The sequence below is a fragment of the Eretmochelys imbricata genome, chromosome 3, assembly GCF_965152235.1.
Source record: "Eretmochelys imbricata isolate rEreImb1 chromosome 3, rEreImb1.hap1, whole genome shotgun sequence".
Taxonomy (NCBI): Eukaryota; Metazoa; Chordata; order Testudines; family Cheloniidae; genus Eretmochelys; species Eretmochelys imbricata.
In genome coordinates this window covers 65,058,694-65,086,407 of record NC_135574.1, presented here as the reverse complement: position 1 = coordinate 65,086,407, position 27,714 = coordinate 65,058,694, and the positions used below count along the sequence as shown (strand labels likewise).

Here is a 27,714-nt window from a genome sequence, read left to right as displayed (position 1 = left end):
TTGGCTTGTTTTGCCGAGCAAAACGAAGGCTGAGAAGGGATATAATTGCTCTTTATAAATACATTGGAGGGATAAACACCAGGGAGGTAGAAGAGCTATTTAACTTAAAAGGCAATGTTGGTGTTGTGCTGTCTGGAGTGGCTCACTACTTTGAGTGCCAGCCTCAAGGCAGACTGTCAAAAAGCAGGGCGGAAATCCCAAACTGGCTATATGTTCTATAATTAGTTTTTAGCAACCCAGTAACAAGTGTGAACTCCTAAAGCTCTATAACAGTCTTACCATGGAGTCACAGACAGTCCCCTTGAGCATTCCAGTCTGTCTATCCAAGCAAGCTGGACTATGTGGTAGGTGGTTACCTTACACCAAAAATCACAATAATATTCAGGTTACTCCCAGTCTCAAAGAACAAGTCACTTACCCAGGTCAAATGTATTCACATCTCTAACCCAAGACAACACCTGTAGCCAATCCTATAATAAACTAACTAAAAATTGATTAACTAAGAAAAGAAATAAGTTATTTACAAGGTTAAAATAGGAAATATAGACACAAATGAGTTACAGTCTTAGATTTCAAAAGGTAATATAAGCTTCTATAATAAGCAGTTATATATGTCCTTTAGGGCTGACCCATGCAAGACAGCACTGGGATCTCTTGCTTATGTTTACGAAGCCTTGCCCCTCAGTGTCAAAACAGCATAAAGACCCTGGTTTCTCTTTGTCAAGAATTTTTATCTTCCCTCAACCCAGAATCTAAGCTGATGGGATGAGTTCATGAATAGGTTTCCCCTTCCTGGAGGTAGTTAGGAATGCAATCAACAAGGTCTCTGTCCTTTTATGCTACACAGTGCCTTGTTTACCTTCAATAGGCCATCTTGTGTGCAGGACGAGCACTTTACAGTAATGCATTTCTTGTTTGGTGACTTACACAATTAGAGGTTTACAATCCAAACACTCAATATAACTTTATACCATGGGATACAGATATTATAAGTAGGATTAATATGTGCAGCATCCTACAAGCATTTTATAAAGTCTTAACATTAAACACATTATTATAACACTAATATCTGTTTTAACTATACTAACCCACCAGTAAGCCAGACTAGTTTCCAGCTATGCATTTGTCAGTGTTCAGTGAGGCCCTGGGTCTTGGCATTAGCTGGTACCTGGTATGCCAGGTGGGTTGGCACAAGAGCAAGAGGGTATAAGCAGCCCATGAATAAATTTAGGCTGGAAATTAGAAGAGGGTTCTAACCATCGGAGGAGCATGGTTCTGGAACAGCGTCCCAATAGGAATAGTGAGGGCAAAGAGCCTAACTAGTTTTAAAATGGAGCTTGATAACTGTATGAACAGGATTATATGATGGGGTTGCCTGGAATAGCAGGGGACTGGTCTTGAAGACCCAGGAGGTCCTTTCTAGTACTATATTTCTATGTCTAATTTTACAATATTGGAGTGCATTTATATAGGTTATTACATATTTTAATAGCCAGTTTGCCTCTTGAAGTAGAAATGTAAATGTATATTAAATTGCATGAATAGTGCCTGGCACAAAATGGGGTCCTGGTCCATGAATGAGATTTTTAGGTGCAACTGCAATATAAATTATAAATAAATAATGATGCTGTAAAATCAAATCTCCTATAACACCTGGGGTAAATTTTTCAAAAAACATATAAGACCCTTTGTCTCAGAAGTGACTTAAGAACTTAAGTCTGTTGACTTTCAATAGGACTTAAATTCCTAAGCCCTGGTCTACACTAGGAGTTTAGGTCGAATTTAGCAGCGTTAAATCAATGTAAACCTGCACCCGTCCACATGATGAAGCCCTTTTTTTCGACTTAAAGGGCTCTTAAAATCGATTTCCTTACTCCACCCCGACAAGTGGATTAGCGCTTAAATTGGCCTTGCCGGGTCGAATTTGGGGCACTGTGGACGCAATTAGACGGTATTGGCCTCCGGGAGCTATCCCAGAGTGCTCTATTGTGACCGCTCTGGACAGCACTCTCAACTCAGATGCACGGGCCAGGTAGACAGGAAAAGGCCCACAAACTTTTGCATTTCAATTTCCTGTTTGCATGGTCACCTGCAGTTTGCCACGCTGGCCAGAGCTCATCAGCAGAAGTGACCATGCAGAGCTCATCAGCAGAGGTGACCATGATGGAGTCCCAGAATTGCAAAAGAGTTCCAGCATGGACCAAACGGGAGGTACTGGATCTGATCGCAGTATGGGGAGAGGAATCCGTGCTATCAGAACTCCGTTCCAGTTTTTGAAATGCCAAAACATTTGTCAAAATCTCCCAGGGCATGAAGGACAGAGGCCATAGCAGGGACCCAAAGCAATGCCGCGTGAAACTTAAGGAGCTGAGGCAAGCCTACCAGAAAACCAGAGAGGCAAATGGCCGCTCTGGGTCAGAGCCCCAAACATGCCGCTTCTATGATGAGCTGCATGCCATTTTAGGGGGTTCAGCCACCACTACCCCAGCTGTGTTGTTCAACTCCTTCAATGGAGATGGAGGCAACACAGAATCAGGTTTTGGGGATGAGGAAGATGATGATGATGAAGTTATAGATAGCTCACAGCAAGCAAGCAGAGAAACCGGTTTTCCCAGCAGCCAGGAGCTGTTTCTCACCTTGGACCTGGAGCCAGTATCCCCGAACCCACCCAAGGCTGCCTCCCGGACCCGCCAGGCGGAGAAGGGACCTCTGGTGAGTGTACCTTTTAAAATACTATCCATGGTTTAAAAGCAAGCATGTTTAATGATTAATTTGCCCTGGCATTTGCGGCTCTCCTGGATGTACTCCCAAAGGCTTTGCAAAAGGTTTCTGGGGAGGGCATCCTTATTCTGTCCACCATGGTAGGACACTTTACCACGCAGGCCAGTAGCACATACTCGGGAATCATTGTAGAACAAGGCATTGCAGTGTATGTTTGCTGACATTCAAACAACATCCGTTCTTTATCTCTCTGTGTTATCCTCAGGAGAGCGATATCATTCATGGTCACCTGGTTGAAACAGGGTGCTTTTCTTAAGGGGATATTCAGAGGTGCCTGTTCCTGCTGGGCTGTTTGCCTATGGCTGAAAAGAAATGTTCCCCGCTGTTAGCCACAGGGAGTGGGGAGGGGCTAGCCATGTGGTGGGGGGAGGCAAAATGCGACCTTGGAACGAAAGCACATGTGCTGTGTATGTAATGTTAACAGCAAGGTTTAGCATGAAAGAGTGTAGCCATTGTTCTAGAAAATGTCTTTTTAAATACCATTGTCTCTTTTTTTTTTCTCCACCAGCTGCATGTGTTTCAAGGATCACAGGATCTTCTCCTTCCCAGAGGCTAGTGAAGATTAGAAGGCGAAAAAAACGTACTTGTGATTAAATGTTCTCTGAGCTCATGCTGTCCTCCCACACTAACAGAGCACAGACGAATGCATGGAGGCAGACAATGTCAGAGTGCTGGAAAGCACGAAATGACCGGGAGGAGAGGTGGCGGGCTGAAGAGAGTAAGTGGCGGGCTGAAGAGAGGGCTGAAGCTGAAAGGTGGCGGCAGCGTGATGAGAGGAGGCAGGATTCAATGCTGAGGCTGCTGGAGGATCAAACCAATATGCTCCAGCGTATGGTTGAGCTGCAGGAAAGGCAGCAGGAGCACAGACCGCCGCTACAGCCCCTGTGTAACCAACCGCCCTCCTCCCCAAGTTCCATAGCCTCCTCACCCAGAAGCCCAAGAATGCGATGGGGGGGCCTCCGGCCACTCCACCCCAGAGGATTGCCCAAGCAACAGAAGGCTGGCATTCAATAAGTTTTAAAGTTTTAAACTTTTAAAGTGCTGTGTGGCGTTGTCCTTCCCTCCTCCACCACCCCTCCTGGTGCTTCTCTCCTCCACCACCCCTCCTTGGCTACCTTGGTAGTTATCTCCCTATTTGTGTGATGAATGACTAAAGAATGCATGAATGTGAATCAACAATGACTTTATTGCCTTTACAAGCGGTGATCAAAGGGAGGAGATGAGGGTGGTTAGCTTACAGAGAAGTAGAGTGAACCAAGGGGCTGAGGGTTTCATCAAGGAGAAACAAACAGAACTTTCACACTGTAGCCTGTCCAGCCATGAAACTGGTTTTCAAAGCTTCTCTGATGCGCACCGTGCCCTCCTGTGCTCTTCTAACTGCCCTGGTGTCTGGCTGTGCGAAACCAGCAGCCAGGCAATTTGCCTCAACCTCCCACCCTGCCATAAACGTCTCCCCCTTACTCTCACAGATATTGTGGAGCGCACAGCAAGCAGTAATAACAGTGGGAATATTGGTTTCGCTGAGGTCTAACCGAGTCAGTAAACTGCACCAGCGCACTTTTAAACATCCAAATGCACATTCTATCACCATTCTGCACTTGCTCAGCCTGTAGTTGAACAGCTCCTGACTACTGTCCAGGCTGCCTGTGTATGGCTTCATGAGTCATGGCATTAAGGAGTAGGCTGGGTCCCCAAGGATAACTATAGGCATTTCAACATCCCCAACGGTATTTTCTGGTCTGGGAATAAAGTCCCTTCTTGCAGCTTTTGAAACAGACCAGCGTTCCTGAAGATGCGAGCGTCATGTACCTTTCCCGGCCATCCCACGTTGATGTTGATGAAACGTTCCTTGTGATCCACCAGTGCTTGCAGCACTATTGAAAAGTACCCCTTGCGGTTTATGTACTAGCCAGCTTGGTGCTCCGGTGCCAAGATAGGGATATGGGTTCCATCTATGGCCCCACCACAGTTAGGGAATCCCATTGCAGCAAAGCCATCCACTATGACCAGCACATTTCCCAGGGTCACTACCCTTGATATCAGCAGATCTTTGATTGCATTGGCTACTTGCATCACAGCAGCCCCCACGGTAGATTTGCCCACTCCAAATTGACTCTTGACTGACTGGTAGCTGTCTGGCGTTGCAAGCTTCCACAGGGCTATTGCCACTCGCTTCTCAACTGTGAGGGCTGCTCTCATCTTGGTATTCTTGCGCCTCAGGGCAGGGGAAAGCAAGTCACAAAGTTCCATGAAAGTGTTCTTACGCATGCGAAAGTTTCGCAACCACTGGGAATCGTCCCAGACCTGCAACACTATGCAGTCCCACCAGTCTGTGCTTGTTTCCCGAGCCCAGAATCGGCATTCCACCGCATGAACCTGCCCCATTAGCACCATGATGCCCACATTGCCAGGGCCCGTGCTTTGAGAGAAGTCTGTGTCCATGTACTCATCACTCACGTCACCGCGCTGACGTTGCCTACTCGCCTGGTTTCGCTTTGCCAGGTTCTGGTGCTGCATATACTGTTGGATAATGCACGTGGTGTTTAATGTGCTCCTAATTGCCAAAATGATCTGAGCGGGCTCCATGCTTGCTGTGGTATGGCGTCTGCACAGAAAAAAGGCGCAGAACGATTGTCTGCCGTTGCCCTGACGGAGGGAGGGACAACTGACGACATGGCTTACAGGGCTGGCTTACAGGGAATTAAAATCAACAAAGGGGGTGGCTTTACAAGAAACTGAATGGCCCCCTCAAGGATAGAACTCAAAACTGGGTTTAGCAGGCCGTTGATTTCACAGAGGGAGGGAGGGGGGGAGGGAGGAGAAAATGAATACAAAAGAAATCTGGTCTATTTCTTGTTTTGAGCCACTTCATCTATCTTTATACATCTTGCTGGCAGCAGACTGTGCAGTACGACTGCTAGCCATGATCATCTCCTGGGTGCTATGCAGAAGACGATGCAGTATGACGACCAGCCATCATCTTCTGCTAGCTGGAGGTTAAAAAACAGTGCACTACCGGTAGGACTCAATCGCCACGAGACGAAACAAGGGAAATGACCTGGCTGAGTCACTCCCATGTTTGCCCAGGCGCCCGGTTAAAAGAGCACCCAGGACTATGTCGATGATGGCTACCAGTCATACTGCACTGTGTGCTGCCAAAAGGCAATAAACTGCTGCTGTGTAGCAATGCAATACCGCATCTGCCAGCACCCAGGAGACATATGGTGACAGTTAGCTGAGCGGCTCCATGCTTGCCGTGGTATGGCGTCTGCACAGGTAACTCAAGAAAAAAGGCGCAAAACGATTGTCTGCCCTTGCTTTCACGGAGGGAGGGAAGGAGGGTGGGAAGGGGGGCCTGACGTTATGTACCCAGAACCACCCGTGACAATGTTTTAGCCCCATCAGGGGCTGGGATTTCTGCCCAGAATTCAAATGGGTGGCGGAGACTGCGGGAACTGTGCAATGCTCCGGAAGTCGACGGTTGCCTCGGTACTGTGGACACACTCCGCCGACTACATGCACTTAGAGCATTTGTGTGGGGACACACACAATCAACTGTATAAAAACGCTTTCTACAAAACCGACTTCTATAAATTCGACCTAATTTCATAGTGTAGACATACCCTTGGTGCTTAAATCTCTTTTGCAAATGGGGCTTAAGTTCCTAAGTCACTTATATATTTTTGAAAAAAATATTTCTTTATTTTCAAGATGCTAAGCACCTCGTAGAGGCAGTCCTCTCAAGGGCAATAGAAATTGCGAGTATTCAGTACCACCTTAAGTTAGCAAAAACTACTAAAATGGTTTTCCTCATTTAACGTTGACTGCTTATCTTGTTTTGTTCCATCTAGATATAAATTTGTGTTCTATACAAAAAACATTGTGACAATATTTTTTGTGTGTGATATAGCTGATATAATTAACAGCTGCATTTGTGCTAAAATGTTGATTCTCATTTTATGAAATGAAAATTTTGTATAAATCCATGAGGTAATTTATTTGAAAAGGAAGAAAAGTGTAAGAATGTTGTTTTTCCCAATGGATTATATTAATTGTTGACAGTGGGCCAGATAAATTCCACATATATTGTGTTTGCAAATGTTACCTTAGGATTCCATCCAATACTTTTTTCTGGAATTTCCATGGAAGGCTTTTGACAATTCTCCATTAAGTCAGCAAATCACTGATTTATTCTAATTCGTTTCAGCCCCTATTATAAAAACATACCATGTACTGTAGCTAACATAAAAATTAACAATGATATAAATTTAAAATATGTCCCTGTTCTAGTTTTTTTTCTCTCTTTTATCCTCAGAAGGGAAAGCTGATATGTTGGGACTTCAGTATCATAATGAATTTTAGTATATGCATATTTCTACTACATACCTATCTATTTCTCTGCATGACAAGACCCTTGGAGTAAGGCTCCTTTCGCATGCTAAAAGTTGTAGTAGGACTTTCTCCTAAGAATTGTGTCTAGGTAATACGTACATATGTACATGCATACTGTAGTTTAATTGGAAATTATACTGAGGATCAAGTCAGTCAGGTCTCATGTACTACTTTTGGTAGGATTACATGTTGGTTACTGAAAAACATTGGAATAAAAAAATATTACCGTAGAACTGTACCCCTCAAAATCAAAACTCCCAGTGAAAACAATGGGCTTTTGGGTATGCAAGGAATGCAGGATTTAACCCTAATGTGGTACCTTTTTATATTAAAGGGGTTTATTAAAAGGATACTGTCACATTAATAATCATATTTTTCTTATTGTATTTAACTAAAAAGGGCTGCAACAGATGCCACTAGTGTCCCTTCAAAGTTCCATTGACTTTCTTGGGATTCTGTGCTGGCATAAGGATCTGTGTTAAGGCCCTCCTGGAAAGTAGGAGTCTAGAATAGCAAGGAGTCTGATTATGCAAAGACTTATGCATGTGTTGAACTTGAAGCTTGTGAGTACATTAAATGAAATCAGTGGAACTACTCAGGTGCTTGAAGTTAAGAACATGTGTAAATCTTTTGCAGGATTGGAACCTGATTTTTAAATTTTACTTTTCATTATTTCTGGTATTAGAACCTTTTGTGTGTTTGCACTTTTTGTACTTGTAAAGTAAAAACACACAAGTAAGCTTTACTTAGTTTACAGTGAGTTTCTTACTCTAACTTTCAGGTTGTCATTCCTTAATGCAGTGCTAAGTAGGGTTATAAACATTGCAAGAGAATCTTTATAAATTTAAAAAACCTGTTCCTTTTGGAGGATAAAAATAGTTTATGGAAACATTTTTATTGGTTTTAGCTGTTTTTTACAGTATCTAAATTTTGGGTCTCTATGTCATTCTAAAGTTTTATTTTTTAAAATAAAACTTTGACAAAGAAAATATTCAGATATGGTTTCTAAGTGCAATATATGTACAAACAAAGTTGCAAATTGTTCTGATTTTCATTATGTTTCTCCATACCATTGAATAGACGTAGTACATGGAAATAATTGAATACAGTGTTTGGTGTTTATCTACCATAGCCAAGTTTGTTATTAATGTAGTTATGTGATAACTTGGTCCTTGCTTGGACCAACAGCTACCACATTTGTTTTAATCTTGGAACTCAAATGTTAATTTTAGCAGTAACACACTATTCTTAGTCTGGGAAATGTAAAGGAATGTTTTTTCATATGAAACTGGCAGTCGTAACTTCATGTAAATTAAACCCTCATTAAACTGGCTAAATAAGCAATACAAGAACAATATAAAAAATCAGTTTTCCCACCATGCTTTAAGCACTTCTGAGCACTTCCTGTGAGGTGCAGAACACTTTCAGCTCCTCCTGACTTTTATGGAAATTAAGGGCATTCAGCCCCTTGAAGAAATGAGCCATAAGTTTTTCTTTCCATCCTTCCTTCTGTTTTTAGTGTCAAACTGTTTTGGTGTTTTGTTTTTGTTTTTACCAGGCATTAGCACTTTACACCAAACTATCAAAAAGGTTCTAGGTCCGTTCTTCATGTACAGCATCAACACCTGCTTTATAAATAGGCAAATGAAAATGGCAGATCAGATGCTAATTTTGAGATCTGAACTCAAATTAGACATCTTACAGACAAATTTATCTATGGATCATTGCAAACCTACTGAAGCTGTTTTAATTTCAAAGAGCTATTTATATATAATAGCATTAGAATCTGTATGTTCTCTTTTTTCTCCTTTTATTTCATTGTCAACTTGTTCCTTTTATTTAGTAAAAAGGGCTATTTCGTATTTACATCTGCAAAGAGACAACAAGGAATTCTTAGTAGTGATATATGCTCAGAGTGACTTTAGAGAATCCAAACAAAATATTTTGCGAACACTTGGAGTGACAGTGAGCAATTTTTATGAATGATATTTATGGATTTTTTATGCAGCTATGAGAAAGGCAAATGGAATCCTAGGATGTACAAGGCAAGGTATTTCCTTTAGAGACAGTGAAGTATTTATGTCGTTGTACAAGGCACTGGTAAGACATCATTTGGAATACTGTGTAGAATTCGGGCCACCAATGTTAAAAGAAGATTAATGCCAACTGGAACAGGTACAGAAAAGGGCTACTAGGATGATCAGAAAAATGGAGGGTCTATTTTATGAGGTGACAAAAACAGCTTGGCTTGCTTAGAATAGCAAAAAGAAGGCCGAGAGGGGATATGACTATTCTTTGAGTGATTGTCTACATAGAGTCCACTGGTAGTAGGTATGCACACCATGTGCATGAGGTAGGATTCTTTTGAACAGCAGTGTCTGTGCCAGCACGCCCTATATCTTTGCAACTACGGTAGGTGAGGGAATAAGGCGTGGGGTAGCTACAACCACCACTCATGGGGTGTGAGACATGCCTTAGTGAGACATAGCCTTTCTTCACTTGTGTATTCTTCATTTCTTTTTTTCATATGTTTTGTTTATCCTTGTTTTCATTGGTGAAAAGAAAGGGGGGGGAAGGATCAAGAAGAAGACACCTTCTATCCAGGCAGGTTTTCCTTCCTAATGGCAGACACCAAATCTCCTGTCTTCAAGATTTGTCTGTCATGTTATTCCATCATGTCCATTAACAAAAGACAGTCCGAATATCTCCTCTGTCTGGGAGAGGGGCATATTCCAAATTGTTACTCTGTATGCTGTTCCTTTTCCAAAAGGACCCTTAGAACACAGAGGCAAGATTGAAATTGTTCTTGATGGAGAAATCTATGAAATCTCAGCCCATAATCTCTGAGTAGCATGGGAAAGACTAATCACACCCAACCTTGGCACTGGCCACCTATGGTACCATCTCCACCTCCATCATGGTTTCCACTTATCGTTCTAATTTAGCAACTGGATCAGTTCCATCTGAGAGAAGGTTGTAGAGGAGCATCACTCCAGTCATGACTCCATGAGTAGATTCTCCTCTCCAGCCCCAATTGAGAGACTGAAATCTTCTCAGGCAAGGGAGGAGAAGTCCTCTTCTAGGGCACATAGCCGGGTAACTCTCCCTGCTGCCTCAGAGCCTAAGGGTAACTTGGGATCTATTGAGTTAAGTGATTCTGAACGGGCTATTCACCTTGGCCTCAGACCAGCTTGCACCATGCAGGCACCATACTCCTCACAGGATTGGTCCTCATCTATAGAAAACCTATTCCTACTCCTCTTTCTCTCCTGAACACACTGGGAAATCTCCCTCCTCCCAGACCCCAATCTATCCCGGGTGTCCCAGTGGGATACTGATGCGGCGCCAAAAGAGGATTTTCCCAGTGAATGTATAAAGAAAGGTGCAAACCTGAAGAAGGACTCACTTCCACTGTTTTTCATCTGAGATCATCTTCTCTGAGAAAACTACTAAAGCATACTCCAGCTCCACCACTCCCCCAGTCTCTTCTGGTGTGGGAGGAGAAGTACTTCATTGAGGATGATCTGCCTCCTCTAGCCCGGGAACCACCAGTGCCTCAAGGAGACTTTTCATCTTTCCCTGATCAAACAGTAAATCCACCTTCTACAGCCTCCCAGCATGAATTCAGATTTTTCAGGATCTCCTCAAAAGGATTGCTGAGATTCTAAATATTTCTCCTGAGGTTACTCAAGAGAAACAATATAAACTGCTGGACATTCTCCATGCTGCAACACAGGACAGAATAGTAATGTCCATAAATGAGGGCCTTCTGGAGCCTGTTATGGTTCTGGCATACTCCAGCCTCCATTCCACCCATCTCTAGGAGGGCAAGTAGAAAATAAGCTCCTGCGAAGGGATTTTAGTATTTTTTTCAATACCCAACTGATGGTTCCCTGGTGGTCCAAGCAGTCCAGAAGAAGACTAAACAACATGGAGCTGCTAAGAATATGCTGTGGGAGAAAGATAAAAAAAGACTAGTCCTCTTCAACCACAAGAGGGAAACTGAGTTATAAGCAAAAGAACCAACAAAAATGCAGTAATGGTAATTACAAGACTTGCAGTATTTTACCACTGTATTATGTAAATCAATCAGAGAAAGTATAAATGTCAAAATGGTTTAACATGCTCCAATTTAACACTTACTGGATGTGCACAATGAATGTGTCAATCTAGTAGTCTCTGGGGACAATGTTCTGTCTTAGCATAAGTGGACACAGCTCCTATTGATGTATTGTTGAAGGGGTGAATTTGGCCCTGGGTGTATTGGGGTCTGGTGCAGATATAATTTTAACAGGGATGTTCTGGTATTATCTTGCACCCTCTTTAATTTATTTTCCTGCTAAAACACTCTACTCTGGTCTGCATATTTAGGCCTCAGTTTTCCAAACATTTAAACACATGAGTAATTTTATTCATATGAATAGTCCCACTGAACTCCAGTACTAAGGTGTGAAGTTACTCACGTGAAAAACTGTTGGCAGAATTGAAGTCTTGGCAAGTAAATTAACTTCTTTTGATCTTGTATTAGCAATAGTAGAAAATCTTAGGGGTGAAAATGTTACAGAATTAAAAAGATTCTCTTTGGTTGTTCCTCCTCCTCATTTTCATCTCCATTACCCACATTCTGTCTACCTAACAAGTATTTAATGCTGACATTTCAACGTTCTTATTGCTCTCTTTTCTTAACATTGGCATAATTGTCCTGATCCATATACTTTGTTTTAATAATTTTTAAAGACAGCTGATTACACTTTTGTCTTATATGAGTTTAGGTCAAGTTCTGCCTTCTATAAGATATGCCAATAGGAAGTTTAGCTGAAATAAGTTTAGTTTAGCTTCTACTGAGCCAAGGAAAAGTTCTGTTTCAGCTCGCTTGGCAAAGCAAAACTGTTTCCTGTCTGTTCAGGAGGGCCATGATTCAAGGCTTGGCTATGATAAAGTAATGCAGAGGATGCACAAACAGTAATATATGGAGGACTACTATTTTTACATTAACTTTGAAATAGAACAGATTAACAAGCAGGTTATAACAAATAACACATATATGACAAATATATAACATATCAGGAAGTGGAACTAAGAATGGCTATTTAAACATCATGAAATATTTCACTAGACAAACAGATGGCATTAAAGAATTTTAATGCTTTGACCTGCGTTCTCCTTTAGGGGATATGTAAAACAGTTGTTACACTGCTGATGTGGACTGGTTAGCCTGGTTTCCTCAAGCAGATAATTCTGATTTGAAATATCTACCTATCCACAATTACAAAAGAGATATTTGGTAGATCAGTGGTCATTTTCCTTATTTAACTCCAAAGACTCTTTTTTTCTAAAACATTAACATTTGAAGAAAGAAAGTTTAGAGGGAGCATTCCTTATAGAAACTATATTCTCATATTTTCCATACACATAGTGAGACATACAGAGAGGGTCCCAACCCCAAAGTCCCATTGCGCAATACTACTATTTACAATTTCAGTTTTAAAACTGGATTGCACAACCTGTGTATTGTACTTTTTCCCATCCTCTAAGAGCAGCTGGTGGTGAGGGCATTAAATAAAACAACAAATTAGCATCTACAATGTTAAATGGAACAGAATAAAAGAGAAAGCTAGGTAACCAAAAATGAGCAAATTCCAGTGCTGGTGACTTTCACATATCTAGAGTCCCTGGAACAGGGGAAGCCACAGAAATCTCATTGAATTGCATTGTACAAATCCTAAAACTAAAAACTCCTCCACTGCTGTAGGCAAAATGAAAAAAACCTGTTTTGGGGATTTTTTCCTTTGCAGAATTCATATTACACTGTATTTACTGAAAGCACACAGACAACAGTGCCCCTCTGTTAACAAAATTAAGGACTTCTATAGAACCTGAACATCTAAATAAAACATTTCTTTAGCAGTGGGGTAGCATCTAAAATCCTCTGAATGGACCAGATTTCCTGCTCTGGTCATGTGATTTGTTTTGTATTTAAAATAGAACCAGTAAGAATAACTGATCCACTTGTATGATGGAAGATTAAATCAGAAGAAATGTAATCTACTCATGGTATTCATAGACGTATTTTTTCCCAATAAATTGACTTGTATTCTGCACTCATAATTTTCTACCATGTGGGTGAAATTCTGACCCTTTTGAAATCATTGGCAAAAGTCTCGTTTACTTCAAAGGAGCCAGGATTTCACATTCAGTTAAGCTTCATGCCTTTAATTGCATTATGGTATTCCTGTGTACTTATAATAATTAATGGTAACCTCCTTAAATCATGGTTTTCTTTATCTTACTATGCTATTGAATTAGGCTTTTGAATTGGCTACTTCAGTGCTAAAAATTGACATGAAAACCTTTTCCCCTTTATATAAGCAAACATTGGAATTTTCCAGACAGTTGACCTATACTCTCCAGATGCTTCACAATTTAATTTTAATAATTTGTGTTAATATTATGGATAATGAGAAGAAAAGATAGGATCTCCTTATTTTATTGTGAGACTAGATAATAACAAAAATATGTTGTTTTGTCTAATTCCAGTGAATTTGTAATGGATTAGAAAAAGAATCTATGTAAAATAAATAATTCATGTTGTGTTGTATGTAGTTATATATATGTGCCCCAAAATAGGTCATGGTTGACATGGAGGGCAAGAGAATGTTTATATTGCAGGAAAGGAAATGTAACCAGCAAGTAAATTTCACAGGAAAAAATCCTGGCTCCAGTGAAGTCAAAGGGACTTTTGCTGTTGATTTCAATAGAGGCAGAATTTAACCGCTGTTGTTTATTGTAGCCCCTCTTTTTTTATTTTCCTGAAATCCACAGCAAAATGCTATAGATTTTTCTAATAAAGGGGGAGAGGACATTTTTTTCAATTGTCAATTTCTATATATTGATATAGTTTATGTAGGTTTTTTGGACCAAATTCAACCCTGGTGCAAGTAATTCAACTCCCTTTGAACTCTTTCAACTTTCAATGTGTTGAATTTGGTCTTTCATCTTTAAATTACTCTAAATCATTATACCTGTGTTACATTACAGCTATGATCCTCTCTTAATACCACTTAAGCATAAATTCTTTTGGTCCTAGAATATTAGCTATATGCATAAATTTAGCCAAAATAGTGGGTGGATGGAACTTTGGAAACATCTGATTCAAGCAGCAGTTCTTCTCTGTGATTTGGAAGGTCTGTGCTATTGGCTTGTAGTCAAAGCATGTCCTCATTTTACTCTCATAAGATGAATATCTTGTGCTTTAGTGCTTTTCCATCATGTGTGACTTACAAAATAATGCTCATCATTTAGGTAGCACAAGAATCTCAATGCAGGTTACAAAAGTGGATATCTCCATTTCACAGATAGAGAATTTGAGACACTAAATGGTTTAGTGTCTTGCCTGACATCAGTATCATCTGGTAAATTACTGTAGTAGTAGAGTTGGGACTAGGATCCTGGCCTCTTCACTCCCAGTCCTCCCTTTTAACCGCTAGAAAACATGGATTTATGTAAATCACCCCTAATAGAACAACAACAGAAAAGTCAGAATTTTCACAGAACAGCAGTGTCCCCAACAGCCAGGGAGCTGGGTAGCCCATCTTCCCTATAGGAGGGCTCCTCAGGGTGCCGGTCAGGCTGGTAACTGATGAAAGAGCCAGGGACTCCTAGGAGAGCAGTCTGGTGGGCTGCCCCAGAGCCAAGGACCTTGTGATCACTGGCTGTGGAGGACCTGTGAGCTCAGGAGCCAGGGCTTCCAGGCTTCTTGTCTCCCTACCAGGCAGGCTGCCAAGGAGCTGGGTGAGTGAGCTGGTAAGAATCCAGGTAGGTTTCTGACCAGAACCTGCCTGGTTTCCAGCAGAGTTTTGTTGAAAGTAGATTTCGACAAGTCGGCATTTTCTGATGGAAAAACTGTTCATTGGAAAATTTCCAACCAGGTATATCTGAAAGCTTATTCAATCATGCCTTTATTTTGAGTCACTGCAAACTAGTGTATTGGGAACTGTGACAATTGATGCCTTAGGGTTTTCAAAAAAGGATTGTCCACCTCTGCCAATACAAACCACGGTGCTGAGCAGTTAGAAGGCAAGCCAGTGACTGCTGCTCCTTTTCCCTTCCTTATCCACATTTCCCAGCTCCTCCTGCTGTCTAACAAAGAGTGGCCCAGGAACATACAGGGGAAGTGAGCAGTCAGCAGTTGCATTGCAGTGACATCAGCCCCAGTTCACTTCTTCAATGAGAGAATGATAATAGAATGGACCATCTTTCTCCCTTTCTATTTCTCTGCCAATCTAGGAAACAGGGACACCATTGACTTTCTTTGGGGATAGAAATGGGTGGAGCTTAGTATAGGTGAGGGAAGAGAAATAAAAATACCAGTGATCCTAGAGGTAGAAAGTCAAAGTGAGACATCATTATCTTTTTTGAGTAGGAAGAGAAGCAGAGACATCAGTAATTTCTGTGGAAGAGATAAATGGTAGAGAGAAACAGGAAGATTTCAAGAGGAACAAGAGAGAGTTTGAAAGAGTCCTTGCAGAAGAAGATGCATGCTTCCTTGGGTGTGGAAGAGAAGAGTCATTTTCCATGTTACGTAGAGAACCCTGATAATACTTGAGTGGGGACTAGTCCTTTCAGTCCCACGTGAAAACACTGAAAGAAGGGAAAAGTAGCCCATATGGTCCCTGCACAAGATAATAGATAAAGAGAGTGCTAGCACATAGGATCCGCCGTAGGTTCAGTGAAGAACTCATACTTCTGGGTGTTATCTAAACCTCAAATATTTTGAGGATCTGAATAAAAATATCTAATATTTAAAAATACTTGAAACTCATCTGACTTTACAAAGAGATCTCTGGAGCTCTATCAAGACCCCAGCTTATTTAGCAATCTGTCCCTGGATTTTTTTTGTCAAATGTTGACAACCACAACAATGGATAAGAGCACAAGGATGTGTACAGGAATAATTTTAGCAATGTGTTGCTTTTAAGAAGTGGCCAAACTTAATCCATTGGAAGTGGAGGGAAGAGAAAGCATAGTGGCTACATGTTGTCATGACGGAAATCATATGCAAAAGTAATGTATCCCTTTTATTATTTTATGCTGTAGTTTGTATGATCTTTGGGGCAGAGGCTGGGCCTTTCTTAAATATCTGTAAAGCACCACGAACAGATCTGGTGTTGTATAAATATTTAGTAACAGGTAAATATCAATATTTCAGACAGTTTTTAAATTCTGAAAAGCAGCTCTGATTCTTAGGATTTGAAAGCTCCTCCCTTTAGACTCTATTTCTGAGTTCACTCCCTTTCAGAATAATTGGATTAATTTATATCTTTTAAGTCATTGATGTGTATAACAAGCAAACAAGGATTCTGTAGCCTTATGTAAAATAGGAATATCTGATAATTTAAATGTTTTGATCTGTCCAATCTGACTGTATAGACAGCTGTGTACCTGCATCTCCATTTATGTACAATTTATAAATAATCATGTAAAGTCAGCCAAATATGTAGGTTTTGATAAGACACTTGCATAGTCCAGTTCACACACCTTCATACTTGTCCATCTTACATGCTAATTAATAAAAATGATCTAATTTATATATCTTTTAAGTCATTGATGTGTATAACAAGCAATTTGTCCGGCGATTTTTTCTGAACCACAGAAAATTCCTTCGATTTGTCATAACGGAGCATCTGTTTGGCCTCTCTTCTGTTCCTTGTATTTTTATCAAATGCTTGGTCATGGTGACAGTGTACCTCAGGAAGAAAGGAATCTACATCTTCCTGTGCCTGGATGACTAGTTACTGAAGGGCAGGTCCAGAGTGGAAGTCCTTTCCCATGTCAACACTACACTTCACTTGTTCAACTGTCTAGGTCTCATCCTAAACACCAGAAAGTAAACTTTGGTTCCCACTCAGAATATCGAGTTCATTGGTAGGCCCTAATAGACGCTACAAGTTGGAGAACATTTTTGCTGACTGACCATTTTCAAGTGATTTGCCACCTTTGAGTCTGTCTACAATCTCAGCCTTCCAAGACCATTTGAATGTGTCTGAGGCCTCTTGAGCCACATGTCCACTTGCACGCAGCTGGTACAGTTTGCAAGGTTTTGTCTTCGCCCCATTCAAATATGGCTCAGGACAGTTTACTCTGTGACTCTTCACTCCGTGGACCAATTTTTCTGTCTCCTTCCACTGATCCTAGAATCCTTTCAGTGGTGGATGCTTCCAGAGAATGTTTGTCAGGGTGTTTCCTTCACGTGGCCCTTTTTACCAACCATGTGTGTTGTCACTGACACCTCCCTGATTGGGTAGGGGGCACATCTGGAGTCACTGAAGTTCAAAGTCTGCACTCGGAGCAGGTGTCCTCACTGCATATCAATGTGCTGGAGCTTTGGGCCATCTGCAATCCATGTCAGACTTTTCTGGATCATATCGGGGCTCAGTGGATCACATACTTATAAACAATACCACCACAGTATGTTATGTGAACAGGCAAGGGGGAGCATGCTTCAGGATTCTCTGCCAAGAGGTAAACAGGTTGTAGCAGTTCTGCATTGAAGAGAGTATCACTCCAATAGCTGACCATTTCCCTGGGGTCCAGAATCATCTCATGGACCATGTCAGCAGGAATTTTTCCCTGAGTTGCAAGTGGTCTCTGAAGACCAGTGTCCTCTGGGTCATCTTCACAGCTTGGGGCATTCCAATGTTTTACCTGTTTGCTACGAGGAACAACAGGGAATGTCATCAGTTCTGCTCTCAAGGGGGCTTTTGGCCAGATTCACTGTCTGACGTTTTCCATCTCAGCTAGCAGCTGGCTCTGCAGTATACGTTTCTGCCAATCCCAATCATCCCACAGGTCATCCTCAAGCTGAAGGAGGATCAGGCCAAGCGCATTCTCATTGCCCTGACATGACAAGTGCTGGTTCTCCAACCTTCTTGTGCTGTCAGTTCAGCCTCCAGTACCCCTTCCTTTCTATCCCAACCTACTCACACAGAATCACGAATGCACTTTACATCCCATGCTCAGCTCCCTGCATCTCACAGCGTGGCTGCTTCGTGGCTAAATGAGAGGAAGTATGGTGTTTGGAGGCTCTTCAGCAGGTCCTACTCAACAGTTGAAAGCCTTCTGCCAGAATGGCCTAGTCATTAAAATGAGCCTTTAGCTCATTCAGAGTACATCTGGCAGCAATATCAGCGTTTCATCCCCCTATTCAGGTAAGATCAGTCCTTTCCAGTGCTATGGTAGCAAGAGTCTTAAGAAGACTTCTACATCTCCATTCTCTGGTCTGAGAGTTGGTTCCTTTGTGGGACCATAACTAGTGGTTTTAAAGGGACCTCCATTTGAGCCCCAGGCATTTTGTTCCATTCCACTTTTGTTCAGAAGACTGCTTTCCTCATAGTTAACGTGACTTTGTGACAATACCAATTTTTTTTGTCTAAAGTGGTTTTTCAGTTTTGTTTGAATCTGGTGATAGATTTACCTATGTTCTTTCCTAAACTGCGGTCATCTCCAGAGGAGCAGCATCTCCATACATTAGATGTCAGGTGATGTCTAGCCTTCTATCTGGACAGGACTATGCTTCATGAATTAAGAGTTCACTGTGGTGGATTGCAATTCTCAGTCACAGTTTCTATATCACACTTTTCTGTCCTTATATAGCCATTACTCTGAAACCTGTAATCAGTACCATTGTTGTATCCCTTGTAAAGTTGTAATTAGCAGCTGTGATGGGCAACAAGCCTGGAATTAGGATTTTGTTTAATGTTTTCTTCTCAAAGAACAACACTTTAAAGCTTAGCTGTCTTTAACCAGGTTTAACATGACTGAAACATAACAATACTTGCATCCCAGACGTAAAACATTAAAAGGTTCACTAAATTCTGAAGGTAGCTATACTGTAAAGTATTTTCAATTTAGTGATTGTATAATCTCTTTTTATGCTTCAAATTCCAATCCTAGACCAAGTTAGTGTCCACCCGCATTGATATTCTTGCTATCCAACAAAGCTGACAATGTTAGTTTGATACCTGGCTTCAAAGTCTGAGTGTATCCTAAACCAGTCAGACTGGAGTTGTTCACTTTAGCAGAGAAAGATGCATTGGGGTCAATCTGATATTTGGCTGCTATTCTAAAGTGCGTGTTGCTATTTCCAGCTGTCCAAGCAAGGTTGACAGAAGTTTCCAATTTATCATTCATCTTCTGATAAATGGAGCCTCCAAATTCTGTGCCATCATTCACATGAGTGTGAAGCTGGAATTCATCAGTCTTATAACCAGCAGCGAAGTTGCTCTGGGTTACTCTGGATTTAGTCATCTCAAAAGTCATTTGGTAACCTGCCAACACAAAGGCTCCACGTATTGAATGTCCAGCAATATCAAAATCCATGTCACAGCCAAGGTTGATGTGTTCCCGTTTATATCCGGTCTTAATTTTAACATTTTTTTTCCTGATCTTCAAGAGTAATCTCTATGCCTAGTGTGTGGTCGGTCCACTTCTCTGTGAACATCAAGCCATATTTCTTCCATTTGTATTTTGTTTCCAAACTGCCAGTAAGTTTGGTTGTCTCTGAGTTTGCTGAACCTGAGCTTGTAAATTCCAGTCCATTTTCAGATTTTGTTTTCAACTCAAGTTTTATTAATCCAAATCCATAGCCCTTGGCGAAAACATCTCTGGCAGGTTTTCCTAGATCAGCGTAAGCAGGTGGAACAGCCATTTTCTTGCTCGCCGGGCTCTGGACTATAAGGTGGATAGAAAGCTGGCTAGATCATCAGGCTCAACGGGTAGTGATCAATGGCTCCATGTCTAGTTGGCAGCTGGTATCAGGCAGCGTGCCCCAAGGGTTGGTCCTGGGGCCGTTCTTTTTCAATATCTTCATTAATGATCTGGAGGATGGTGTGGAGTGCACCCTCGGCAACTTTGTAGATGACACTAAACTAGGAGGAGTGGTAGATATGCTGGAGGGTAGGAATAGGATACAGAGGGACCTAGACAAATTAGAGGATTGGGTCAAAAGAAATTTGATGAGGTTCAACAAGGCCAGTGCAGAGTCCTGCACTTAGGATGGAAAAATCCCATGCACCCCTACAGACTAGAGACCAAATGGCTAGGCAGCAGTTCTGCAGAAAAGGGCCTAGGGGTTACAGTTGATGAGAAGCTGGATATGAGTCAACAGTGTGCCCTTGTTGCCAAGAAGGCCCATGGCATTTTGGGCTGTATAAGTAGGGGCATTGCCAGCAGATCGAGGGATGTGATCATTCCCCTCTATTCGACATTGGTGAGGCCTCAACTTTGGTGGGTCCCACACTACAAGAAGGATGTGGAAAAATTGGAAAGTGTCCAAGTGTTCAGCGGAGGGCAACGAAAATGATTAGGGGACTGGAACACATGAGTTATGAGGAGAGGCTGAGGGAACTGGGATTGTTTAGTCTGCAGAAGAGGAGAATGGGGGGGTATTTGATAGCTGCTTTCAGCTACCTGAAAGGGGTTTCCAAAGAGGATGGATCTAGACTGTTCTCAGTGGTAGCAGATGACAGGACAAGGAGTAATGGTTTCAAGTTGCAGTGGGGGAGATTTAGGTTGAGTATTAGGAAAAACTTTTTCACTAGGAGGGTGGCGAAGCACTGGAATGCGTTACCTAGGGAGGTGGTGGAATCTCCTTCCTTTGAGGTTTTTAAGGTCAGGCTTGACAAAGTCCTGGCTGGGATGATTTAATTGGTGCTGCTCCTGCTTTGAGCCGGGGGTTGGACTAGATGACCTCCTGAGGTCCCTTCCAACCCTGATATTCTATGATTCTATGACTAAACTGTTTCATGCTCAGCCTCACCTGTTTGTCATATGCAAATTAGGGTTGTTGATTAATTGCAGTTAACTCATGTGATTAACTAAAAAAAATTAATTGCGGTTAACAGCTACAACAGTGTCATGTGAATGCCTGTTCTCACTTTCAGGTGATATTGTAAACAAGAAGCAGGCAGCACTTATAAACTTGCAAATATAAACTTGTTTGTCTGTGTGATTGGCTAAACAAGAAGTAGGACAGAGTGGACTTGGAGGCTCTAAAGTTTTACATTGTTTTATTTTTGAATGCAGTAATTTTTGTACATAATTCTACATTTGTAAATTGAACTTTCATGATAAAGAGTGCTTGTAATAGGTAAATTGAAAAATACTATTTCTTTTGTTTTTTACAGTGCAAATATGTCATAAAATAAATATAAAGTGAGCAATGTTCATTTTGTATTCTCTGTTGTAATTGAAATCAATATATTGTGACAAAGCTCCGACCTTGTCTCAGTGGGTTGCATGCTTTCTGGGGAATTATGCTAGCCTCAGAGGCTCACTGCGACCCTCCACGTAGCCCTTCTCTCTCTAGAGGCAAAGTTCTTCTTTCAGTGTTTGCTCATGTGTATTCCAGAATAGGTGTGTGTGCTCGCAACGTGCACCAGTGCCAGAAGGTTTTCCCCAGCAGTACCTGTAGGGGGGAGTGCTCCCCCCCTCAGGGCACCTGCCTGGCATGGTGTAAGGGGGGCTGTGCTCCCCCCACCCTTGGTTCCTTCTTGCCGCCAGTGAAGGTGTGTTGGAACTGCTCAGCTCCAGCTTTGCTGCAGCTCATCCCCAGAACCCTTAGTTTGTTCAGTAGTACCTGTAGTTTGTTAGCTAATTCAGTTAGTTTAGTTAGTCATTTAGTTAGGCATGCCCCGCGCCCCATGCTTTAAGTCGTGCAGCTCTTGTAGGCGCTCTATGCCAAGGAGCGATCCGTACGCGGATTGTCTGCGCTGCTTGGGAGAAACCCATATCAGTGAAAGGTGCAAGATTTGCAAGTCTTTCAAGCCCCAGACTGAAAAAGAAAGGGACATTAGGCTCCGGGCCATCGTGATGGAGTCAGGACTGGCCCCGACCCCAGCACACCGCTCCGAACTGGTCCCCAGCACCACAGTGTCGGTTCGCAGAGACCCTCCGGTACCATCGTGCAGTCGGCACTGCTCCCCATCCATGGGGCATGCCAAGAGGATCAGAAAGACTCCCTCTTCGCAACGGCACTGAGGGAAGTCTGGGATAGAGGCTAGGCCCATGTCGGGTAGTCCTCCATCCCCATCGGGCCCTAGGCCTCCCACTCACGTTGAGCGGAGTGGCCCGGCCCCTTCGGAGCATGCCTCTCCGGATGTTCGGATGCCATCTACGCCTAAAGCCCTCCAGGCAGCCAGGGATGTCATGTCCATGCTGGTGCCCGGAGTTCTGCCGATGTTGGCCCCACGCTCCAGAGGCAAGCCGCTGCTGGGATCACCGCAGTCGCCACCGGCCCGGTACGGTCTCGGTCGAGTGAACGTTCCCAACACCGCTCACTCCCCAGAGACCACTGAGGGCTCAGTCGATGTGGATTGCCCTCGACGCTGGCCAGACTGTCCGGATGGGTGCCGTCCGACCGGGACTCCCGGCACCGCTTGTCTTCGCGAAGCGAATATCAACGGGACTGTGGTGGATGTCGCCAATGGTCCTCGTCTTTCAGGAGATACCGCAGTCAGTCGCGGCACGATCGTTGATGCCGTTCCTGCTCGGACTCCCGTTCCACCGGTCAAGGCTGTTCGCGGAGCAGCTATTACCATCAGTGCCGCTCCTCTGCGTCGAGATCGCGGTCCCGTGGCCGACATAGGTCCCGGCACTGCCAATAATCCTGGTCCAGAGGCAGTTGTGGATCATATGCCAGCCTGGCCTCCCCTCACAGCCGCCCATCTACAGGCCAAGCTGGCCAGCCCAAACAGCCGTGCCACAGCAAGTGCAGTGGCACCAAGCGTCATGGCCGGCCCAGTGGTATCCGGTGGGGGCTCGCTCAGTGGCTGGGGCCTCAGAAGCACTGTTGGCTTCCATCTTTAGACCGCCAGAAAAAAGGTCGGTGGGACCTGTGTCCTCGGTACCATGCCCGGAGTCCGACCAGGTGGTGGATCCTCCGGTGCTGGATGACACCTAAAGCACTGTACTGGCTTCACCCCGTCCAGAGGAGCTGATTGTGGCCCTGTCCTCCTCCGTCCTGCAGGAGGACTACCGGGCTCGCCAAGACCTCCTAAAAAGAGTGGTAGCGAGCCTGCACCTCCAGGCTGAGGAGATGGAAGGGCCCTCAGGCTCCCTGGTCAATGCGCTATCCCTTTCAGCACTGGGCAGGGTGGCCTTGCCGCTCCATGAAGGAGTGGCAAGAATTTAAAATGCCCTGTGGCAAACACCAGCCTCGTTGGCTCCCATCTCTAAAAAGGCGGAGCGCAAGTACTTTGTACCCACGAAGGGACACGAGAATCTGTATATCCACCCGGCGCCCAACTCCTTGGTGGTCGAGTTGGTCAACGACAGGAAGCAGCAAGGGAAACCAGCCCCGACCCCCGAAAACAAAGACTCTCGGAGGCTGGATACTTTCGGGAGAAAAGTTTATTCGTCGTCAAGCTTTCAGCTATGAGTAGCAAACCATCAGGCTCTCCTTGGTTGCTACGAGTTTAACCTCTGGGAATCCCTCCCCAAGTTTGAGGACTCCCTCCAGGAGCGCGATAAGAAGGAGTTTAAGGTGCTTGTAGAGGAAGGGACGGCGGCTGCAAGGGCATCCCTGCAGGCCGCTTTGGATGCAGCGGACACGGCCGCACGGTCCATGGCCTTGGTGGTGTCCATGAGACGGGCGTCATGGCTTCTACTCTCTGGGCTCTCCAGCGAAGCGCAGTCGTCAATGTAGGATCTCCCTTTCGACGGGAAGGCTCTGTTTGCTGAGGAAACAGGCACAAGGCTGCATGGCATGAAAGACTCCCACACGACCCTCCAGACCTTGGGCCTCTATGTCCCTCCTCTGGCAAAACCCAAGTCCATGCCGCAGCAGGCTCCCACCCAGGCCTCCCTCCTGAAGTACGAGGCCGCCCACAAAAAGCAGTGGGACTATAGAAAGCACCCACAGTGGCAGTCCCGGCCTGCCCCCCAGCCTAGGTCTTCTAAGGGCAAGCAGGCAGGCAAAAGGCGCTTTTGACGGGACGCTCGGGGGTACCCTGCCAGTTCTCAGCAGGGACCTACCCCCAGTAAAGCTCCTTTTCTCCAATCGGTTGTGTACTTTCCTCCTGGAATGGTTGCAACCGATGGGTCCTCAACACCATCTCCCGAAGTTAAAACCTTCTGTTTACTTCCTCCCCACCCAACCATCCTCCACCCCCGTCCCATCTGGGGGATCCCTCTCACGAGGCCCTACTCGAGCAGAAGGTAGGGCGGCTCCTGGACCTAGGAGCTATAGGGGCAGTGCCCAAGGAGTTCCTGGGCAGGGGGTATTACTCCCAGTATTTCCTTATCCCGAAGGCAAAAGGGGGGCTCAGGCCCATCATGGACCTGTGAGGCCTGAACCACTACATGGTGAAACTCAAGTTCCGCATGGTTTCCCTGGCCTCCATCATCCTCTCCCTGGACCCCGGGAACTGGTACGCTGCCCTCAATCTACAGGACACATACTTCCACATCCACATATTTGAGAGGCACAGATGCTTCCTCCATTTTGTGGTGGATCAGAGACACTACTAATTCATGGTCCTACCGTTTGGTCTGTCCACTGCCTCCAGGGTCTTTACAAAGTGTATGGTGGTGGTAGCGGCCTACCTCAGATGCCACGGGTTCCAAATATTCCCATATCTGGACGACTGGCTAGTCAAAGGCACAGCCCGGTCGCAGGTGAGGGATCATGTGGTGCTCCTCCTGTTCACATGTACTGCCCTGGGCCTGTTGATAAACAATACCAAGTCCATGTTAGTCCCGGTCCAACGCATAGAATTTATCGGGGCGCTACTGGACGCAACGTCGGCCAGGGCCTCTCTCCCACCAGGCAGGTTCGAGAACCTGAAAGGGCTCATTGACTCGGTCACAAGGTTCCCGGTGACGACAGCCAGGGTTTGCCTGCAACTGCTGTGTTACATGTCTATGTGCACATATGTGGTCCATCACGCCAGACTCAGAATGAGGCCCTTCCAGCTCTGGCTGACCTCACAGTTCTCCCAGGCCACGGACAGAATGGACAAAGTCCTCACCATGCCGAACTCGGTGATCACCTCCCTGCGGTGGTGGTCCGTCCCAAACAACATGCTCCAACATGCTCAGGAACAGGGCCCCATTGTTGGAGCTGGTGTCCAACGTGACGGACCTGGGTTGGGGGACCCATGTGGGGAACTTTCAGACCCAAAGCCTGTGGTCTCTACAAGACCTACCCCTTCATATAAACGTCAACGAACTGAGGGCGGTGCAACTGGCGTGTATGGCCTTCCGCTCACACCTGGAGGGCAAGATAGTCAGGGTCCTCACGGACAACACGGCCTCCATGTTCTATATCAACAGGCAAGGCAGGGCCCGATCCTCTGCCATGAAGCCCTCAGTCTGTGGGACTTCTGTATAGCCCACGACATCTACCTAAAAGCCTTCCACCTGCTGGGTGCCCAGAATGTGAGGGCAGATCGCTTAAGCAGGGATTTTTCCTCTCAGCACGAGTGGTCTCTACAACCGGAAGTGGTTCACCAGCTCTTCCAAAGGTGGGGTACTCCCCAGGTGGACCTATTTGCGACCCAGCAGAACCAACGATGCCCCCGGTTCCGTTCCAGGGGGGCCTAGGGAGGGGCACTATCTCCGATGACTTTACCCTGTCCTGGTCATGCTAGCTCCTCTACGCCTTTCCCCCATTCCCTCTGACCAGCAGGGCCCTGGAGAAAATAAAGATGGGCAAAGACAGGGTCCTCCTCGTTGCCCCAGCGTGGCCCCGGCAGCATTGGTATGGGACCCTCTCGGGGCTGGCGGTAGCTCTGCCATGGCAGTTGCCACTCCGCCCGGACCTGCTCTCTCAGGACCAGGGCTGCCTCCTCCATCCCAGCCTAGCAACGCTTCATGTCACGGCGTGGCTGCTCAGTGGCTAGGTGGCGAGGAAAGGACATGCTCAGAACAGGTTTAGCATGTCCTCCTTGAAAGTAGATGGCCCTCAACTCGCCGCTCCTATGTAGCGAAGTGATCTCTGTTTTCGAGGTGGGTGGCAGGCTAGGGTGTTTCCCCGATGGCTGCCCTGATCCAGTTTATCCTTGATTACCTCCTCCACCTGAGGGTCCAGGGACTAGCGCCCTTGTCAGTCAGGGTGCACTTGGCAGCCATATTGGCCTTTCATCCCCCAGTGCAAGGGCACACGGTGTTTTCCCATGTTATGACTGGCCCGTTCCTTAAGGGTTTGGACCGTCTCTACCCATATTCCAAGCCCCTGGTTCCACAGTGGGACCTAAACCTGGTGCTGGCTCGTCTCACGGGGGCCCTGTTTGAACCACTGGCCACGTGTTCCTGGTCTCACCTCTTGTGGAAGGTGGCTTTCCTAGTAGCTATCACATCGGCCAGGTGGGTCTCAGAGCTCAGGGCCTGAGCTCAGGGCCCTAACCTCCGAACCGCCATATATGGTTTTTTGTAAGGACAAGGTCCGGCTCTGCCCACACCCTGCATTCCTCCCGAAGGTGGTCTCTGCCTACCACATGGGTCAGGACATTTTTCTGCCAGTCCTCTGCCCCAAGCCACACACGACTAGTCTCCACACGCTTGACTGAGGCAAGCTCTGGCTTTCTACCTCGAGCGGACCAAGTCTTTCAGAAAGTCTTCACAACTGTTTGTCGCCTCGCTGAGTGCATGGTTGGCCGATTTCCATTCAGCAGCTTTCTAAGTGGATCACTTTGTGTATCCGTTCCTGTTATGAGCTGGTGGGGGTTCCCCTGCCACCCATTGTGAGGGCACAGTCGACTCGGGCGCAGGTCTCTTTGGCTGTCTTCATGACCCATGTCCCAGTCCAAGACATTTGTAGGGCCACCATGTGGTCTTCGGTTCACACATTCACCTCCCACTATGCGATTGTCTCCCAGGCCAGGGATGATGCCGGTTTCTGCAGGGCGGTACTCCGTCCCGAGAACTTTTGAACTCCTGCCCACCTCCAATAGATATAGCTTGGAATCACCTATTGTGGAATACACATGAGCAATCACTTGAAGAAGAAAAGACAGTTACCTTTTCCATAACTGGTGTTCTTCGAGATATGTTGCTTATGTCTATTCCACATCCCACCCTCCTTCCCCTCTGTCGGAGTTGTCTGGCAAGAAGGAACTGAGGGTGGGGGGAGCGCAGCCCCCCTTATACCGCACCAGGCAGGCACCGTGGGTGGGGGGGCTCTCCCCCTTATGGGTATTGCTAGGGGAAAAACTTTCTGCACCGGTGCATGTGGCGAGCACACACACCTATTGTGGAATAGACATGAGCAACACATCTCAAAGAACACCAGTTACGGATAAGGTAATTGTCTTTTCACAGTCTACTGACCCATTTTCATCATAAGCCAGCAAGGAAGGTGAGGAGAAGCTACCCTCCCTCGCACAGTTTCTGTTGTCTCCCAGTCTCAGTGATTAATTGGGAAGGGGAAGGGGGAGCCTGGGCCCACCCTCTACTCCGGGCTCCAGCCCAGGGACCCTAATAATAGCAGCTATTGGTAGCTGACTTTTTGAAAACAGGATGAGTACAATTCCTTGGGCCACTTCT

At 44.9% G+C, this 27,714-nt stretch overlaps 1 protein-coding gene and 1 pseudogene across 1 annotated transcript in view; one reads left to right on the top strand and one right to left on the bottom strand.

The window, feature by feature from the left end:
- The window catches only part of ME1 (malic enzyme 1), a 292,439-nt gene that overhangs the window by 42,963 nt on the left and 221,762 nt on the right, over nt 1–27,714 (top strand). The gene's annotated exons all lie outside the window — the stretch shown is intronic.
- On the bottom strand, nt 19,108–19,894 carry LOC144262029 (non-selective voltage-gated ion channel VDAC1 pseudogene; annotated as a pseudogene).